General features: G+C 42.4%; 1 pseudogene; it reads right to left on the bottom strand.

Moving 5' to 3' along the window:
• Positions 1–3,747: 3,747 nt before the first annotated feature.
• Positions 3,748–4,823, bottom strand: LOC148735089 (uncharacterized; annotated as a pseudogene).
• Positions 4,824–14,161: the final 9,338 nt, after the last annotated feature.

Below are 14,161 nucleotides of genomic sequence, written 5' to 3'. Positions count from 1 at the left end.
CGGATGAACATCACCGCAGCAGATAAGCAGATCGAAGCTCGGGTTGAAGGTAGCAGTTGTATTGGGATAAAAGGCTATTCTCCTCGAAAGAAATTTCTTTCTAAAGCATCTGGTGGAGGGAAATAATCTTCCAGAACATGTGGGATTGGTTTGAGACTGTTCGCGATGTTCAGCAACAAATACTGCAAGTACAAGTAGGGAGCACAAAAGAACGCATGTGGCCGCGATACTTGCAGCACTCCGTGAACACAATGAACTCAGTTCCCATGAGCAGGTCACGATACTTATGTGTTACAGCCCAGTACAAGGCAAGCAGTTCTAACTTCATACTAGAATAGTTGTGCATGCTCCGCTCACATGGCCTCATTGCTCTGCTCGCACACCCCAAGACAACTAGCCTGTTCTCTTGTTGTTGGGAAAGAACTGCTCTAGGGCCACTAAAACTGGCGTCAGTCTCCAAAATAAACCCACAGGAGAAGTCTGGGAACCTCAACACTGGCACATCTGTAATAATCAGTCAAGATATTCGAAGAAAAAATAGTCTTCAAGCCTTCAAGAAAGCCATCAGGAGAATTACCATTACGAACCTTTTAGATGGGTCATGCAAATGCAATGCCTGTATTACATAATAGCTTCTTATTAACTAAATTTTATATGCGTCTGATTGATACATTTTGCTGTGTATGATTGTCTGTTTATCTCTGATTTTATATTTTATTGTATATATTTCTAGGAATATCATTTAAAAATATTGTAGATAGAAAATTTTTTTTGTGTGTCCCCAATTAGCTTGGTAACTAAATCTCTTGACACATTAAGAAAGTATTCTCTCTCTCTCTCTCGCATCTGTGAGCATCAGTTTCAACTTGACAAAAGCCACTTCACACAATGAATCCCATTTGTCCCTGATACTACCATTACCCTTGGGATTCGTTCCTCTCATGACTTTCTTCCCTTTCTTTCCACTTCCCTGCCCTTGGAGTAGGCACTAAAGAGGACTAGCAACCTCAGCATATCCTTTCAGGAACTTTTGGTAGTAACCTGATAAACCAAGAAACCCACAGAGATCACATAGTGACTCTGGCCTCTGCCACTACAAAACTGCCCTTACTTTCTCAGGATTGGGGGGAGGTTCCTTCACATGTAACCACATGACCTAGGTAGTGGACTTTCGTACGGAAAAGGTGACACTTTTCAGGCTTCACCTTCAGGTTGAGAGTTGACAAGCAGAACAATGCACTTTCCAGTCTGGACAACATCTCCTCGAATGTGCTGCCAAACACGAGGATATCGTCAAAGTACACTAGCAGGATCTGGAAGTTAAGGTCTCCAAATGCCTTGTCCATCAGTCGCATGAACGTGCCTGGTGCGTTACACAGTCCGAAAGGCATTCTTGTACATTTGTACAGCCCTCCGGTTCCAGCTCTGAAAGTGGTTTCCTCAATGTCAGACTCCCTCAGGGGTATCTGGTTGAAACCATGGGCAAGGTCAAGAATACAGAAATACTCAGTTCCCTTGAGGACATCAAGAGCTTCATCAATGCAGGGTAATGGGTATGCATCCTTGTGTGTCTTAGCATTGAGGAGGCGATAGTCCACACACAGCTGTAGCTTGCCATCTTTCTTTCTCACGAGAACTATCAGGGATGCATAAGGGCTGGAACTATGAGGGAGGCATAAGGGATGCATAAGGGCTAATTATTCCTTGCTCCAGTGATTTCTGGATGTAATCTCTCACTTCTTGCCACTGATGTGGGGTACTCACCAGTGCGGGATCTTTATTGGCCTCTCATCTGTTACTATTTTGTGCTCCACCAAGTTACAGAATCGCAGATCATCATCATCCTTGCTGAAGGTAGACTGGTACCTCCCAATGACCTGTTGCAGGCCGCCATGCTGGGGTCTGTCAGGTCGCCCATGTCCATCCTATTTAGAATAACATCAACCGCATCATTCTGCCTCACCACATCAGTTGACACTGTTTCACATACATGCACATGGCCCAACTCAAAGGTTGGCTCCAGTCGAAAAGTGGACACGGCAGCAACTGGGTCCTTGGGTTTAGGTATACATCATTTGTGCTGAAATTAGCCACCTGGATGGGTATCCTTCCTTTACTACCCACAGTGACCACTACTGCACCAACAGTCATTCCATGGGGTAGTTCTGCTAAGCTTGCTTCTCTCTCAACCAGGCCATTACACGGGTGACTTGCAGCCGGTTTGATGGATCCCTCCAACACTCTTACAGTTCATGCTGGGATCAGGGCTGGGCCTGGCCCAACCAGGTGCACCTGTCCCCTGTCGATAACGGTGTTCGCCACCGCTTCCTGGCTCAAAACTGATGGCCTATATATCTGTAACGCATGAAGAAGCGTAACTTCACTGTCCGTAACTGACTTAGATGAGAGTAACTCTGCAAAGTTTCCTCCATACTTTTTCACTAGACTTTTACGCATGTCCCTTAGAAAATTGGACCCAAGGACCTGGTACTCTCTTCTTGTTAGCTTGAATTGGGATCGACACTGGATCTTTAACTATTAAGAATCCCAATCCCTCAAACTCATGGAAAAAAACAGTTAACTGGAGTTCCACATAGCCAACATATGGGATTTCCAATCCCTGAGAAGCTGATATCCTGATGTAGGATGTCACGTCAGTCACCTCCCTACGCTGAGCCAAGAACTCCTCGTAGAAACTTTCCGTGATAGTCAGCACTTCTGCACCAGTGTCAATGAGACATCCCACATCAAGAGTCATGGAAGACTGCAAGGCCCTGGCTGAAATTTGACAAGAAAGAAAACGCTATGTTTTGTAGTTGTTGCAGACAGTTTGTCCTACCAGTTCTGTTGTTTATTCAGAGGCTTACGCTTTTTTCCTCAGCAATTGACAGGTGTCACATCATGACATTTATTTGTCAAAAAATGTTTCAAAGTTTGCTTGGAAGCCTTTCAAGTTACCTTTACAAATAAAAATGTTTCGGTGAAAGCTTTCTCTTTAAGTTGGATAACGTCTGTTTCCTTTGTCATCCACTTGCCAACCAATTGTTAAGTTAATGGAGGATTTCCCCATAATTAAACTCATAATTGTAGCCCTAAATCATTTGGGTTCTTATGGCAATAATTTTTTTGTGTTAGAAAAAAAAATAAAAATGTTATTGACCAGCGTAGGTTGGTCTGTATTGGGAAAAAATGTTCCCTTTGTCTTGAGTACCGCCCGGGGCCATAGGCCTCGGGGGGTATGCAAGACCTTGGGTACAGTTTTTCTCAATATGGACCTCTGGCTGGTTAATAATTAACAAGTTATCATGAAGGGCTATTTTGAGGGTTAAATCAGGGCCCTTCACTTTTCTTTATTTCCTTTTGATATAATTGCCTAATTTTTGGTACAATTAAGCATTATCAAATGAACTGCAACCCTATTGAGAGTTATTACTTTTTGACCATTTTAGTTGTCATGGCGACCGATTAGCTTTTGCGAAAGACAAATCGCTTATAAAACCAGTTGTATTTCAGAAAAAGAAATTTTGCTCGATTAGGTTGCAGATAATTACAGAAACAACCTCTGTACCAAATTTGGTGTCAATAGCTGAAATACTATTTGAAAAGGAGGCTAACAAAATTACCCCAGAAAGCCATTTTCAGAAAAATGCAATTGAAACATCACTTCTATCTAAATGTCGCTCGTAAGACTAATGACCCTCTAAAATGGCCTTTTATTTATCTCAGCACACCTCCTTGAAGGTATACTTAGGTGCCTTTGTTCTTTCCCTTTTTGCATGCTCTGCACACCTGTGTTTCGTTGAAACCTCCAGCCCTATAGGTTATGCCTCCCTTGGTTACAGGCAGGTCTTCTTCGCTCTGCTTCGCTTGTTTTCTTGCAAGTCTATATTGTTTGTGTTTTTCTTGAGCTCTGTGCTCTGCTTGCTTAATTCTTCCTTTGTCTCTCCGTCTTGCTTCCTTCCAACTGTGCTTGCCAGGTGAGGTTTCAGCTTTCCTCATGACATCAAACTTTTTTGTTGCACCACAACTGAAGTGCAAAGTGCCAGAGGAAGTGGCCATGACAATTCCCTTTCTTCCATGGAAGTTGTTCCAAGGAAATATGCACTGATAGACTCGTTTGCATTCTGGGTGGATCTAGGCAAGCACCTGATGAGGAGTGCTGGCTAACTCAAACGATCATAGATTTTCTTTTCTTGAAAACACTATCCAAGTGATGTGGCTTGTTTGGACAAGACAATCTTTTTTTGAACTTGCATCATGAATTAATTGGGCAGTATTTGTGCCTTTCTTGGTTTGAAACTTTTAGTCAGTGATACAAGCCAGCTTTGATCTCCTCTTGCATCTTTTTTACTACACTATCTCTCTCACTTGTCAAAGCTATGTTTTTTGTTTACATTGTCATGCACAGCTTTTCCATTATGTTTTTTCAGTTTTTTCAGTAGCTTTCTCAGTTAGTCGGCCATCTCTGCCTTTCATTGGTTTGTCATCAGGTAGCTTAACAGAGGACCTTTGAAACTCATAAGGGGCCTTGCGAAGCCTTTTTTGGACATCCCAATACTGTCCAATTTTATAACTCTCTCACACTCTGCTTTTCCCTGAAGATGGTCTTCGTCCCATGTCGTGTGCTCTTGGGAGTTTTTCCATGCAATGAGTTCTTTGTAAAATTGTTCCATTACCTCATACTTGTTACAATTGTCACATGCACCATACACATTCCATATAGCCTTGCATGATTTTGAGTCACCATCGTAAATCATCTATTTGTACCTGACATGATTGTCGTCACGCCGCTCCCAAAGCCTCTTCGCACATTACATTTCCATGCAAGGGCTGGATCCTTTGTAGGAACCTTCACAGATATGGTCTTGGTACCAGTCATTGAAACCAGCCTCATCAAGTTTTACCTTCATTTGAGTACATTGTTGACACACTTTAGAAATTACTTCAAAATCCAGGACCTTTCCAGTAGCTGCAAATATCACAAACACAACACAGTGGTTGGCAGTGTAGCCACACTGTGACCATGTACTATCGAAACTTACGGGAATATCTACAGTAGTAACATCATCATCATCATTATCATCATCAATACCTTCCTCAAGCATGGCAAGCTTTGTGGCTTCTGGCTTTTGTAGCTGTACACTTGTTCCTTCTTGAGAGGCTTGATTAAGGGTCTCTTCATGGCTGTACAAGGTGTCAGGCAGTCTCCCCGCAGCTGTGATGTTTCGGTCACGCAACGCTCACTCACAGACACGGTTGCTTCAAGCAGCACCACATTCCGTTAGCTAATCAGAGCGCGACTCTAGAAATCCAGAAGGCATTCCGCCTTCTGGAAACTCAACATGGCAGCTGTTGAAGAGGCGCTCAAAGGTGTTTGCAAAAAATACAGATTTCAAGAGCTAAATGCTTATCAAAAGGTTGCAATCAAAACATTTATGCAGGGTAGAGATATTTTTGTGAATTTGCCGACGGGCTATGGCAAATCGCTGATATTCCAAGCTCTGGCAACGATGTTCGACATGGTAATGGCTTGTCAGGGGAGTATTGTTGTTGCTTCACTCCAATGAGGGGCTAACGCTCGAAACATCAGCTTTTGTAATCGTTACGGTGGCGAATTTACCATTTTAACTTTGTTGATATATCCAAATTATATTGTTGTTGTTGTCTGCCCGCTTCTTAATCTAAGCAAGGATCAAGTTGCCTCTTTGAATAGTCTGGGTATTTCTGCAATAAACATAAGTGATGTTGAAAGTGAAGGAGATCAGAGAGACGTAGAAGCTGGAAAATATTCTCTTGTGTATGGGACACCTGAATCCTGGCTCGATAACGATCGTTGGAGATCAATGTTTTCTAATAAAGTATACTCCGAAAAGCTGTGTGCTATCATAGTGGATGAAGCCCATGTGATAAGGCAATGGTAAGTCATTTGTATTTGGAAAATAGCTGACTAATTTTTAAAGTAGTTAGCTGGTGACTTCGGTCAAAATTCAACATATTGTCCCTAAAAATATACTCTTAAACTGAATTACTCAAAATGAGCTCAAATTTCTAATTTTAATTCGTCCTGAGATGAGAATAGACTCACTAAACTTGTGGCTTAATTCTAGAAAATGCTTGCATGGTATACATTGCTCATATGTCAGCACAGTTATTTCTCTAAAATAACTATGGTATGTATGCAATAATACTGTTTCCTCATGTGGTATTTTTGTCTCCGGCATGAAGAAATATATCCGCACAAGACAACCTTTCCTAGAAATGAGAATTAAATTTTATTTTCTGCGTCCTAACCGCTTTCTTGATGCTTAAATACAAAACATTCACACTCGCTATGAATAATAATTTTTAGCGCAATCTGTAGCTAATTGTATATGAATAAAAGAGTGGTGTGTACTGGGAATAACGATAGAACAATTATGGACTAATTGCAATATGCAATGGCATATTGCAACATCCCCCCTTCTTTTAGAGATGATGACATCAGAAGACTTTTGTATAGGATTCTTGTACCCGTGTACTCTGAAATGGAAACATAATTCGCATCCTTGTATGCGTAAAAGTTGAGGTGCTGATCCGAAAACTTGTCACACGCTTACGAACAAAGAAAGAGAACTAATGATATTCGTGATGAAAAGCTATGACAGCTACGATTACCCATACAACACACTACAAATACATTTCTCTTAAACTGCTATAGTGTCCCTAGATTTGTTCAATTAGTCTCGTAGGTGATTTAATAGTTCTTCGTGGACGAGACAGCGCAATTCCGACAGGGGTCTTTTCAGACACACACTGTTTAGGCAATGGTTTTGTTGATGGCTGGTCAGCGACATCAGCTGCTACTGAGCTGGGATGTTTGACATGTCCAGGTCTAGGTGAATTTTGTTCTGTTCCGGGAATTACTAGGGCCTGGTTTAATTCCTCTGGTGTGCTTTCAATCGCTGGACGAATATGGCGACGATTCCTGAAGTACCGGGCACCGGATTCAGTCTGTACCTCATATCGCCTGGGCGAATCTCCGCTTCGCTGTTGTAGTACCGTGGCTTTCTGCAAGATTGGTTTCTTGGGATCCAACTGGAACCGGACACTCTGAAACTGTTGTAGATCTTGAAGCTTTTTGGCTGTCTGATCGTAGTCATCACGTTGGGCTTGTTTCTGTGCTATCTGTGCCTCTCTGCTGATCTCTAGATTAGGATGTAGCCATTGATGGATAGGAAGGAGTGCTCTATATTTCCGCTGGGAAAGCATCTCTCCTGGGCTAAGCTGACCTGGTCTGACTGGGGTCGCATGATAAATCAGCATTGCAAGATGTGGATCAGAACCCGAATCTTCGGCCTTCTCCATTATGCCCTTTACGACTTTGACCATAGCCTCAATGAAACCGTTCGATTGAGGATCCCTTGGGCTAGAGTGTTGCACTTCGAATCTGTACTGAATAGCAAATTGTTTGAATTCTTGGGACACAAACTGGGTTCCTTGGTCTGTGTACACCGTTGCTGGTATCCCATATTCTGCAAATATTGTCTTGAGAAGACTTATCACGTGTCCCGCCGTCTGATTGGTCAGTTTCTTTACAACGGGGAACTTGCTAAAGTAGTCGGCAACCAGCAGGTAGTGGTGGGAACGATACTCAAAAATTTATTTAATCACTTTCACCAGAGTGTGGTGAGGGTAGCACAACAGAGCGAGGCTCCAAATTAAGTGCGCCCAATATCTCACCCATCCCACCCCAGGGGAGGACATCCATCACACAGTAATCTCGTGTGTGGGAAATTAACGTCTCCTACCCCAACCCTGCAGGAGACGGGACCTCCATTTATTCGTCCCTATCCGAGAAGACTAGAATATCTAACCATTTCTTGATGTTATAGAAAGGCAGCAAATTCTCCTCAATTATTTTAAGACCCTGAGTGTTGGTCCGGCCGGGGCTCGAACCCTCGACCTCCCGCACAACAGTCCAGCGCTCTATCCATTGAGCTAACCGGGAGGCAGTTTAAGATGTCGACTCCAAGTTTCAACCATGGCAAGCTGGGCACATCATGTAATACTAGTGGTTCCTTCTGTTGAGCAGGCTTGTATTTCGTGCATACGTCACATAATTTAACTGCGTTTCTCACATCATCCGAGATCCCGGGCCAAAAGACTGTCTCCCGTGCCATTAACAGAGTTTTCTCTTCTCCTAGGTGGCCCGCATGAAGATCCTTTAGATATTCTGCTCTCAGTGAGGTTGGAATCACAAGTCGATGTGCTTTGAATATCAGGCCATCTTCAACTGCAAGTTCTTCGCGGTAATTCCAATGATGTTGCAGTCATTCTGGGAGTTGCTGCCTCTGAAGCGGCCAGCCGTGAAAGATGTAATGTCTTAACTGGTTCAAGGCCGAATCAGCAGTGATGGCAACTCTGGTTCTGTCAAATCGGTTGTCTGTAGCAGGAACATTTGAAGTGATGTGGTGCACTGGAATCACATCCATCTGCTTGGAGTCCATAGGCTTTGGACTGAGAGGGTCGACTCGGCTAAGGGCGTCTGCGATTGAGTTGTCCTTCCCGCAGATGTACTCGATTTGAATTTCGTATCTAGCAAGCCTCAGAAGAAGTCGTTGAAGTCTCGGGCTGGCTGTGGCAATACTCTTCTTCCAAATCGTTTCTAAAGGTTTGTGATCTGTTTGAACTCTGACTGGCTCACCATACACATAGTTGTGAAGCCTCTCCATGGTGGACACCACTTCTAGCAATTCCCTTTCAATGTTGGAATAGCGTTCCTCGGCAGGAGTGAGAGTTCTGGATACGTAGATCACTGGTTTTCCTTCTTGCAGCAATACGGCACCCAACCCTTTCATTGAAGCGTCAGTCTGAATAACGTGCTCTCCTTTCCGGTCAAAGTACGCGAGTACTGGGGTCCTGGAGAGCTCTTCTTTGATGGCATTGAAGGCATCTTGATGGGAAGAGTCCCAGGTCCATTCCATTTCTTCCCGAAGCAGCGGTCTGAGCGGTTCGAATGGTCTCGTCAACTTGGCTGAGTAGCGCTTCAAATAGTTGATCATTCCCTGAAAACTCTGGAGAGCTTTCTTGTCTTTTGGCGCTTTCATCTGTTTGATGGCCTCAACCTTTTTGTCGTCGCTCTTCATACCCTCTGGCGTGATAATCTGCCCGAAGAAATCGCACTTAGTTGTTTTGAACTGTAGCTTCTTTGGATTGAACTTAATTTTGTTCATTCATGGTGTTTCGAGTAACTGGAGGAGATTTACATCATGATCCTTGGAGTCAACCCCTCTCGTGAGGATATCGTCAATGCATCCCGTAATTCCTTTCACTTCCTTAAGGACTGCATTTAACCTCTCCTGAAATACATCTGCGCTGACTTTAAGGCCAAAGGGAAGGCGGAGCCACTTGTATTTCCCCCATGGAGTGTTGAAGGTAGTTAGAAGTGAACTTTCATTAATTCTACCATCCAATAGCCCGACTTGGCATCAACTAGCGTAAAGTATTTTCCTCCATGGAGTTCAGCACTAACTTCATCGATAGTCTTCGTGTAGTACTGGTTCCTTTTGAGGCTCTGGTTAAGGTCCTTTGGATCTAGGCATAGTCGAATTGATCCATCAGGCTTAGAGACAGGAACGACGCTGTTGATCCAGTCTGTGTGTCCCTGAACTGGTTCAATGATTCCCGAACTGCACAATCTCTCAAGCTCTTCTTTGTATGCTGCTTTTTTCTTCTCAGGTACTGCCCGTGGTGGATGTTGCGCAGGTTGTGCGTCTGGCTTGAGTTGAATGTGATACTTGCCCCCTGATAGTTTTCCTATACCCTTGAATATATCTCTGAACTCGGATAATACGTACTCCTTTGTTAAGGGCAAACAGTGTCTCTTTCCATTTAAGATGACTGCATCATCCAACACCTCACATGTAGGCTTGTTAACCTTACTGGAATCTGGTCGCAGAGCGTTGACACTTGTATGGATTTGTGGCGTACTGGTTAAGGGGGGCGGGGTTACCTCTGGGAAGGCAATGTAGCCGACTTGCTGGGCTGTTTCTCTGCCTAGAATGAGATACCCTCAAGTGTCACTCACTTGACAAGTCGCCATCTGTGGTCGTTATCTATCTCCAGTATGAATCGCTATGGTACATGCCCCTAGGTTCGCCACAGGGGATTCTCCGTACCCGAATATTTGTATAGAGGTAGGGGTAAGACACTTGTCTCCAAATAAGGATTTGTGTAGATACAATGGCATTACGTTGCATCCTGCGCCTGTGTCGATCTCACATTCAACCTCATATATGGGTCCTCCACTTGCAGTACTTAACCAAAGAGGCTTGATGTGCTTGCTTGAAGTATCACTAATACTCTTCACATGAAAAGTCTGGATATGGTGAAACATTGTGCGTTGGTTGTCCTGTAGTACGTGTGGACCGAACATCATTTGGTAGTCCTGTGGAGGACACGAGTTGAAATCTGATTGGCACTGGCTCCTGTCTGCGGTGCTTGTAAACCATGTACTTGAACCTGCCTAGGTTCACCAGTTGTACTTTGTTTACCTGTTTTGCTCTTGCAGCACTTTTTGTAGTGTCCTTTCTTTCCACACTTGTGACAAGTAACATCCTTGGCTGGACACTGCGATCTGGGATGAGCGGGCTTTGCTCCACAACAGAAACAACTTTGCCTTTTTGTCTCACCATGCTCTTTATCATTAGACGTCTTGTCTCTATTTGACCACCTCGTTGATTTCCCGCCTTTTTTATACTTTGCTTGCACTTTGTGAATCTGTGTCGATCCTTGTTGTATTGCAGTTGTTGCTACGGTTGCTGTACTGAGAGTCTGCATAATTGATCTTTGACAATCGCTGTTGTATAGGAGAGTCGCAATTTCGATCACTCGTTCGGCGGTAAGGAAGTCCTGGTCTTCTTCCAAACACTTTTGATAAACTTTTGGGTTCTTTAGACCAAGGAGAATAGCGTTCCTGAGAGCCATGTCCTTTGCGTCTTCTGGCCATCTGCATGCATCAGTGACTTGCCTGCACTTTTCGATGTACTCTGGTAATTCCATATCACTTTGAGTGAGCACTTTGTACTGTGTAGCCGCGACTAGTTTGCTCCCTCTGGGTTTGCATTGCTCCTCCACCTTTCTGAGATGTATCTCCCATTTCTTGCGATCATCGGCTGGAATTGTTGCCTTGTCCAAAATATTTTGTCCGTGTTCACCCGACCACTGATAAATGCATAGACAAACAAACTCTGGGTCTGCCTTGGTCATTACAAGACCTCTGCATAAAATCGATACCTTTTTTTTCCATTCTAGGAAACGTTCGTGAAGTTTTCCGTCGTTTGTCCAATCCAAGATTGGTCCTTTCGCGAGAACTTCCATGGTGAACTTGAGGCTTGTGAACACAGAATATTCGCTCGAACTCTGCGATCGTCGATTATCGATGAACTTGTTCGTCTTCCAGAACGTAGACTAGACTTTTACTCCTGACACCATGTTTCCTCATGTGGTATTTTTGTCTCCGGCATGAAGAAATATACCCGCACAAGACAACCTTTCCTAGAAATGAGAATTAAATTTTATTTCTGCGTCCTAACCGCTTTCTTGATGCTTAAATACAAAACATTCACACTCGCTATGAATAATAATTTTCAGCGCAATCTGTAGCTAATTGCATATGAATAAAAGAGTGGTGTGTACTGGGAATAACGATAGAACAATTATGGACTAATTGCAATATGCAATGGCATATTGCAACAAATACCATAATAATGTTTCTAAGATAATAAAAACTGTTGGATTTTACTTCTCAGGGGTACAAAAGTTCTTATAAAATATGTTGTAATTGACCGACTTATAGCGCCTCCTATAGCATCTTTTTGAAAGCCTTTGTATAACAGTAAGTTTGGAAACACTTGCAGCATAAACTGAAAGACCGTATAATAACTTAGGGATCACAATTGAATTAAAGAGGTGGTCTTTTTCGTCTTTTGTATATCCTTCTTGACGTAGGCTCAAAAGTGGAAATTGTGGCTTTAACAGCAACAGCAACTAATAAAACAAGAGACATAATATTTGACATTCTATTAATGAAAGACCCTTATGTTATTTTCTATAGTCCAAATAAGCCCAACCTTACCTACTCCATTCATTACATGGAAAAGGAAGTGGACATTGTATATTATTTAGGTCTGCTGGCAGATGACTTGAGAACCAACAAGGAAGAATGTGCTAGAACTATTGTCTACTGTCAAACTATTAAACAGTGTGGTCTTATTTATGCTACAATCGGAAGTCTGCTTGGCAAAGACATGTTTACACCTAAGGATGAGGCCATGTTGGAAATGCTCCACTCTTGCACACCTGTGCCTAACTAAAATACAATTATGGAGTCTTTTTCAACTGAAGCTAGCAAGATGCGTGTTTTGGTCACAACAATAGCCTTTGAAATGGGCATACATTGCAAAGCTGTGAGTAGAGTTGTGCATTTTGGCCCTGCGAAGAATATAGGATCTTGTGCTCAAGAAACTGGTCGAGCTGGGAGGGACAGAAGTCCAGCTCAAGCAATTGAACTTTTGAACTTTGAACTTTATTTTTTATTTAGACATGGTAAATCTATCAGATAAAATAATAATATTATTACAATCTATTATTACAATTACAATCTACTTTAATCTATGTAAACATGATCTAAAATTTAAAAGTGAAATAGAAAAAAATAAAGAAATTCTGCTTTACATAGATGCCGTGTGCGTTTTGTCGATTCAGACGAAGAAATTGCGACAACCATTTCAAAAGGATTGAAGTGATTTTGCTTGCCGCAATTCAGGGGACAAGCTATTCCAGATAACTGCACCGTTATAGCTAAAGCTATTTTTCAGGAAATTGGTGCGGGGCAATGGAACAGCTAGTTTGTTTTCAGAGTTCCTTAGATTATATGGAGGATCACATTTAGTGAAAAGAGAACCAAGATAGTCGGGCGCAAGACCATGTATAGATTTATAGACCATGGTGGCCACTTGTATTTGTCGCTGAGTATCTAACTGTCTCCAGTTAAGTTGCACAAAAAGAGGATCAGCGCTTGTGTCATAACTGGAGAAGGTCAGAATACGGGCAGCCCGGTTTTGCAACTTTTGGAGCTTATTGGAAAGACCCTTGTTACAATGCCCCCAGACCTCGCTGCAGTAATTAAAGTACAGTTGAACTAAGACATTGAAAACAGACTCCAGCGTGGTTCGATTAACAAAGGGCCTACAACGTTTAATTGCTCCAATGCCCGATGCGATTTTCTTGGCTATTTTTTCAATGTGCATATTCCATGAAAGGTTTTCGTCTATATGCACACCCAGAGATTTGACTGAGCTAACTTGTTTAATTATGCCACCACCAATTCTCCTGTACAATGGTCTACTATCGGCACATGTCGAAGGTAGCATGAAGATGAATGTGACAAGTTCAGAATGTAGATGAAAGGGTCTTATTAAACATTTTGAAGCTGAATTTACCCACATTTCTCATTTGCATTTATGTCGTGACATCTGTGCATTGGTCTGCAAGTGTGGCTTACCAAGTTGTGGAAAAAGTACTGAAATCCCATCATACAAAACTAATGTCGACACTGCAAGAAAGGCTAGACAGGTGTCTCATGAGCAATAGGCAAGTGTTTGTCAAGAACTGAACATATAATACAAAGAATTAGTAAGGAACCTTTTGGAAACAACATCAATGTGCCAGATCAATATTTTCACTGATATTTAGTTTGTGCTGGGATTCTTCAAGCTCCAAATTCAACAAGTGTTGAATAAAATTCAGTCTTTGTTTACAGTAATAGACAGTATATTGAGATTTGGGATCTGAGGGATGCTAATAAGATATTGGAAGTATTAGCAGACACATTCAATGGCACTGAAGAGAATAATTTGGACAAAGCTGACATAGATAACCTCATTGATGACTTGTGGGTGGAGGAGTGGGTGTGACTTTTAGATGATGATGAGCTGTTAGAAAAGGCTACAGTTATTTTCTTACAGGATATTTCCATGTTACAAAATATGTCTTTGCTTGAAGAAAACATCAGTCATCTTAAGATAAGTGACATTTGTTTTGCTGCTGTTCCTGATGTGGTGCAGAATGCGCTGGGAAACATAGACATGAATTAAAAGTAAAGATATCCAATTTACAAAAC

This window comes from Stylophora pistillata, chromosome 3, assembly GCF_964205215.1.
Source record: "Stylophora pistillata chromosome 3, jaStyPist1.2, whole genome shotgun sequence".
In the NCBI taxonomy this organism is placed as follows: Eukaryota; Metazoa; Cnidaria; class Anthozoa; order Scleractinia; family Pocilloporidae; genus Stylophora; species Stylophora pistillata.
The sequence above is the reverse complement of the archived record's forward strand: the minus strand, read 5'-3'. Positions and strand labels throughout refer to the sequence as shown.